Genomic DNA, 6,900 nt, shown 5'->3' with positions numbered 1-6,900 from the left:
AGCCTACCCTCTGGCTAGTGCTCTGGGCCCTAATACTCTTGTAATATATTTCTTTTTTGTTTCTGATAGTCAGTGTCAGTGTTTGTATTTGCAACAGACAAAAAGAATGATCACTTACTAGTTGTGGCAATTTCCTTAAAAGGCTGTGAGCTTCTTGAAAAACAGGACTTAAATCTCATTCTACTCTGTGTCTTTGGTGCCCAGCTCAAACCTGGATCTCAACATGTGCAGGTGAAACAAGTGGAGAAATGGATGTTATGTATATATGGGGCTACAGAGTCTGGGATTCTTAGCGCTGTTTGTGGAACAAAAATCTTGATACACTACAACAGCCACTGACATGTCAGCAATTTCCTGTTAATAAGCATAAACCCAGAGGATCCTGGAAAAGTCTTTTCTTCCAACATTTGGGCACTTGGCTGAGATCATACACATGTTTTTGGTTCTCAAATTGTGAAACTTTTGTCCCTGGTTCCCCCATACCTCATCTTCTGCTTTGCCTACCTCAGCTGAGACTCAAGTTATAAAGAAGAACCTGCTAATTTTTTTTTCCAATACTGTTCCATTTCCTTTCATTCTTTCCACAGATACACATTAAACATCTATTATTCACCAGGTTCTGACAATTCAGTAGTGAATAATGTGGTCCCTGACTATAATACGGGAAATAGGCAAATACAACCAAGAGAACAAACAAATGAAATATCTACAAGCCATGTTAAGTGTTCCACTGAAAATGAACTGTGTAAAGCAGAGTAATCGCCATGGGGGAGGCGTGTGATTGAGTGGAACACTTCTGCATAATGTGACTAAAGAGTTCCTCACTGAGGAGGTATGAAACTGAAACCAGCATGAGGAAGAGTTAAGCCTTGCAAAAAGCAACAGCTTATTCAATGGACCAGAAATAAGCTTGGAAAGGGTCACAGAAAATGACAGAAGTCAGCGTGGTCAGAGGATAAGAAGGATGCAGATAGAAGGAATGATGTTTTCAGCAGGGAGGAGACCACCATCATCTAGAAGAGAAGTGATAGTGGGACGGGGAAGAAGTGGGTGGCCTCGAGAAGGTTAAATAGGAGGTTAAATTGACAGGTGATGGATAGTGCTCAGTCCCGGGTTTCGTGTGATAGCGGTGACCGCCGAGCCTGGACTTCGTGTTCCGGGCCCAGGCGCCGGCCTGGTTCCCGCGCGTCAGGACCGTGGGCGTGGTCCGCGCGGGCCGTCACCGCGGTGACTGGGCGGGGCGGAGGGCGGGGCAGCTGGGCCGCTGCGTCACTCGGTGGTGGCGATAGTGCGTGTATGTGGGGGGCGGTGGATACGCTGGGCGCGTCCCGGGGTCACGTGGTGCGCAGCACGCAGAGTCCTTCTGTCGGTTGGTCCTGGAGCGGCGCAGCCAGACCGGGGCCGTGAGGTGAGCTCGCGGCGAGGCGTGGCGCGCCGCAGTAGGCCAACTGGGGCCGGGTCGGTGACGGACGCCACCTTTCCTCGGGTCCCCTGCCCGGCTCTGCTCCCGGTCTGGCCCCCAGCTTGCCCGGCCGGGAGGGAGGCCTGGGGACCGCTGCTGAGAGCGTGGCGGGCGTGCAAGCGGCGCCCAATCCTTGGTGCTGCCCGTGCAAGTGACGGCAGCTGCGGCCAATCAGTGCCGCCCGAGGGGGCTGGGCCGCGGGGTGCGGGCTCTGGGCGCGGAGCTGGGCCGTGTTGGGGGTGGGGGATAAGAGCTAGGAACCCAACCTAGGATGTGTGGGGCTCCCCTAAGAGCCCCATCACTGGCTCTTTCAATTGCCTTGTGCTTTGGGAACACGCGTTTTCTTTTATTGACTGTTTTGTTTTATTCTGGGGAGCACACCCCTTTCTCAAGACCCCGAATATAGGACTGCCCCCTTTTTTGTATAACATGTATTGGCGGCGCAACCTCTTTCTTAAGCTCCAGCCCTGGGGTTTTATCTCAACTTTGAAAGCTCCCCCAAGTTGAGAGTGTACCCTCTTTCCCCAGACCTCCCAAATGGGAGCTTACTGCCGTTTTTTGAACCTCTCAGCCTGGATAGTTGTCTCTTTCAAATTTGGAGATTCGCTGGGTTAACGAGTCGGTCATACCGAGGGTCCAATATCCACCGTTTTGGGGTATTTTAGAGTCCAACAAATGCAAGCCAGAATTCCATTTTCCAGGCCCTAAAATCCGGGGGCACGTTTTCCCAAGTTTCTTAAATTTGGAGGTCACTTCCCTATCTTTGCCTTTCAAGTTTAGGGGTGCACCCTGTTTTCAGAGTCTCCCCAAAATGTTCAAATCTTGAACTTAGGAGCATCTATTTCCAGTTCCAGAAGTCTGGGAATTCACTGCTTTTCCAGTCACTCTGTTCTTCAGGTTGCATCCTTCTCATGAGTTCTTCAAATCAAACTGCCTTATTTCATTGGGAAAACTCATTTTCACATTTCTCTTTGGGGTATTCAGTTCTTGAGGTGCAGCCACCTTCCTGATGCTTAAATCTGGAGGACACATCTTATTCCTGAGTCTTCTCATTCCTGGGCAGTGGTCTGTGGTTCTTGAGAATGCTTCCATTCCATAATTCCCTACCCTTTTTAGTTTTTCTGCCAAGCAAGGAAGACATTTTCTTTTTCATTCTCTCCCTTTGTGGAACCATATTTCTCTTTAGATGCTCTCCCTGTCTGAACCAGTGTACCCCATTTTCTCTTTCTTCTGTGGTGAGTGCAAATCTTTGTTCAACATCTTACCACTTTCTGTTTCTGTGGGCTTTTTTAAAGAGCACATTTCCTATAGTCACAGCTCATGAATTCCCCTCTCTCTTTCCCAGTGGGGGTGCTAGCACTGTTTTTTTTGTTGTTGTCTGTCAACTTTATCCTTATCTTTCTGCAAAGAGGAACTCTTCTCTCTTGGCTTTCCCTTTCTCTGGGCGTTTTTCTGGTTTCTAATTCCTTTTGGGCTTACCGAGTGGCTGTAGAGATTTTCCTCTTCCTTCCTTCCCTTTCCTTGTTGCTGGAGGTGGTTTCAAGTCCAGGACTGTCTGCTGCCCCTTTTCCTCCCCACTCCCCTCCATGTTAGATTCAAAATGGAAAGGAATCCCCTGCATTTCTTTGGCTTTCCACAGGTTCTTTATCCTCCTGGTGGTTTGCTTCCTGTAGGATTCTGATTAGGTACTATTTTCTCCTTAGCTTTATTTCCCTGTACTGGAAAAAAACTCAAGAGATTTTTGTAGCCCAGCTCGTAGCCCATAAACTTCTTCCCTACATTGCTTTCTTCCTTTTATTAAGAAAAGAAAACATTTGAAATCATGTGGTGGGTCACTCTTTGTTCTTGTCCCTGGGTGGGGGATGAATATGTATCTGTCCCCAAACATCCTCTCCTAGATCTGTCAAGCCTTCTTAATCCTCCTCCCCCTACTTTAAAATCTACAATTATCAGGGGCCCCTTGATTCTTAAGTGCTTCTTAGTAGGTTCTTTCTTCTGTATTTCCTTATGCTTTTCCGGTTCTTACTCGGGGCTTCTCAGCCTGAACCCCCAACTATTTTAATTTCTCACAGCTGGAGTCTCAAGTGCTTGTGGATAGTGATGCCTCTGACCTTTTTCCCCTTTGGAAAGTGCTTGAGGGTGCAGCTGTATGAAACCTCAGTGGGGGAGAGAGTTTGGGTCTGAGAAGCCACACCGGCAGGACAAGGCAGGAAAATACTGCATTTTCACGACCTGGTCCTTCTGTATCTCATTTGAAGATTCGATGTTTGTCAAGCACCTGCCTCTTAGGGATGCTGAGAGATTTAATGATACTCTCAGGAACCCATAGGAATTAAAGGGGCTTGTGGAGAAGTGCTCTGAACTCAGTGTTGTAACTTGAATAAAATTAACCATTATCGTATTTTCAGAACAACTAAGCTGTTTTATATTTTATGTGTATGAAAGCCCTAGAGCCAAGTTGTGTTATTTGGAGAATGTAAAATAGATATCGCTTTTAAATTGTGTGGTTATTAGTAAATAACAAATTCATTAAAAATATTGGAGGACTGGCCCATGTTAAAAAAAAATATTGAAGGACTGTTTGAACGGTACCTAATAAAATGTGGTATATAGAAAGTGAAGAGGTACTTTGTCTCTTTCTTTGCCTATTTGACTTTGTCACTGTACTGCTGAATAGTGCAGCCTTAAAGTATTCTACATCAGTAGTTCTGAAGCTTGAATGTGCATATACATTTCGGGGGGAGGGGGATCTTGTTAAAATGCTGATTCTGATTTGATAGGTCTAGGGTGGGTCCCTAGTGGTATTGCAGGTAATGCTAATGTTGCTTGCTTAACTTCTTTTTGAGTAGTGAAGTTCTAAACACAACCAAAGATTTTTCTGTGAAACTGGAAAGGTGCTGGTAGGCCTTATGCTGGGGTATTGCTTTCCATTTTCACTGTATCCAGACACACATTCCTTAACATTTGTATGTGGCCATTGACCCCTTTTAATTTTACGAAACTGAATGTAGTCTAGTATTAAGTTTTTTTTTTTTTTTTGAATGGGCAGGCTCTGGGACTCAAACCCGGGTTTCTGGCATGGCAGGTGAGAACTCTGCCTGCTGAGCCACTGTGAACCGCTGCAGCATTTAAGCTTTTTAAACCAAAACCATAACCTCACCAGGAACTTGGCTTCTATGTGTATCATCCAAATTGAATGCTTAAATATTTCTTGCTTAAACGTGAATATAACTCTTGGCAGAATTATTCTATTAAGGACTACCTAGCTGATACAGTAACATGCCAACTTGTCTCTCTAGTTCCTTACCTGTCATCTTACTCTGGGGAGGGAGTCTGAGGTACCCCAAAGCATCAGTGTCCAAGGAGTCCTTGGTTTTCTAAAAGCTTCTGAAATTGGCCTGGGAAAGGCCAAAGTAAAGGTAGGTGTTTGAACCTGAATGGAAGCTGTAGGCTGTGTCTTTGTGGATACCCTAGAAAGGCAAATATTGACGGGAAGATGACATTCTTTGATGGGGTTCATGGCTCCTTGTGCCCTCTCTCCTTTTGTACCCACATGTTTAATTTGTTCCATAATCTCAATGGGACTTGGTCATCTGTACCTATTTCCCTGGCTATCAACTGTCTTGACCCTTTCGCAGCATGATCTTGTTCCAGTCCTAATCAGGACAAACCAGAATGACTAGACTGTGTTGTGCCCCTCACTGCTCCCCCGCTCCATCCCTTAGATGAATATCAGAGCCTCTTCAGTGACTGTTTTGATCTGGATTTGGCTATTGTCCCAGCTCTCCCACTCACTGGCTCTGAGACCTCAGGCAAATCACTTAATGCTGCTGCTTGATTTTCCCCATTTGTAAAATGAGGGCCTGATTATCTCCCAGGTCTACCCTGCTCTGAGTCTTTGTCAGGAACTTGCTTAGAAATCCAGTATCTTTGGGAACTGCTGTAGCAGATCCGATTTCCTTCACGTGCTCCATTGGGCAGTCTGCCAGTCATTCCCTTGTCCGCGTCACCTCTGCCATTCTTTTTTTCTAGCAGAGGCAGCCAGCTTGTCCTCACACCCAACTTTAGCATTCTTCTGCTTCCATTTTTCTGCCAGTGCTGTGCTGTATATTCATTCAAAACTGCCTAAAATTCTCAAAGAAGTTTTCTCTAAATTCTCCATTCGTATTAGCTGCTTTCCCCAGCCACTAAGAGAGAGGCAGTAGATTACATATACTATGTTTACTTGTAAGTTCTCTGATGTATATTTTTAAAATGTTTTCTTCTCTCCCCACCCGTTTTCCTTTTTGCTTTTAATTAACGGGCATGAAATTTAAAGGTGAAGCAGGTAGTTTGCCTTTGGCTGAGGCTAGGGAAAAGTTAGAATTAATGTTTTTAGTATCTTTAGTATCTTTAGGATCTCCCATGTCTGTGGGGAATCACCTCATCCTGGATTTTAAAGGTGCTTACACTCCCTTTCTCAAATTTGAACGTGTTTCCTAAGTATAAACACTAAAAATTAGTTTCTAAAAAGAAAACAAAATTAATTCCAAGTGCTATTCTTCATAGAAACAGTCATTATCCCCAAATCCCAGAAGATAAATTACTGAAGACAATAAGAAATCTAAATTTCAAATAACTTTACCAATGAGTAAAACTAACATTTCTTTGACAATACCTGGTTATTCTTAAAGTCGGTTCCCATGTTACTTGGAAATCAGGGCCCAAAGTGTACATAATGTCCTGACCTCTTCCTTTCTTATCTTCCTAGAAGTAGATATGGGGGAAGTTTATGTTTTTCTTGATAAACCACTCTTTAAACTAAAATGCTTAATCTGCTTGATTAGGTTCTAGGCTTGGAGAAAGGGTGCTGTCCTTGTCTGATCCTTCTCCCAGCAATTGCCCCTTACAGGTTGTTCACTAATCATAGGGTAATCTAGTGGAAATTCAAACCCTGATTTTTTTTAACTTTAAAAAAAAATTTTGAAATATAACGTAAATACAAAAAAAGCAGTAAGTTTCAAAGAACAGTTTAACAAGTAGTTATAGAACAATTTGCAAAGTTTGATATGGGTTACAGTGCCATAATTTCAAAGCTCTATCTTTTCCTTATTTTTTCCTCAGAGACCTAAATAGATTGCTTTAATCACAATATCAAATGGGTGGTAGCCTGGTATTCTGGCCTGAGGCATTGCTGGGAAAAGGAATGACCTTGACATCCTTACCCCAGATTCCATTCCTGACCATGCAGACATCCCTTAATTGTAGAAGCCCAACTCTCCCAGCTCAGGTCCCTTTTCTTGAGCCTCCTGGGTATGGCTATTTGGCTGTCCTGTGGTCCCATGGAGTGGTGAATACTGTCCAATGTGCTTTGATGAGGAGGCTCATATAACTATCTATCATGCTGTGACCTGTATGGGAATTAGATATCTACAGTTCAGGAAGGCAAGATGGTTATA

General features: G+C 44.3%; 1 protein-coding gene across 5 annotated transcripts in view; it reads left to right on the top strand.

The window, feature by feature from the left end:
* The first annotated feature begins 1,271 nt into the window (after window positions 1-1,271).
* PHF20 (PHD finger protein 20) overlaps window positions 1,272-6,900 on the top strand; it is a 212,832-nt gene continuing 207,203 nt past the window's right edge. For all 5 annotated transcript variants that reach the window (XM_077169888.1, XM_077169871.1, XM_077169880.1 and 2 more), the window contains exon 1: window positions 1,272-1,408. The gene's annotated coding sequence lies outside the window, so the exon portion shown is untranslated. The remainder of the gene's footprint in view (window positions 1,409-6,900) is intronic.

The sequence above is a fragment of the Tamandua tetradactyla genome, chromosome 1 (assembly GCF_023851605.1).
Source record: "Tamandua tetradactyla isolate mTamTet1 chromosome 1, mTamTet1.pri, whole genome shotgun sequence".
NCBI lineage: Eukaryota > Metazoa > Chordata > Mammalia > Pilosa > Myrmecophagidae > Tamandua > Tamandua tetradactyla.
Note: the sequence above shows the minus strand (reverse complement) of the source record. Positions and strands in the feature narration are given on the sequence as shown.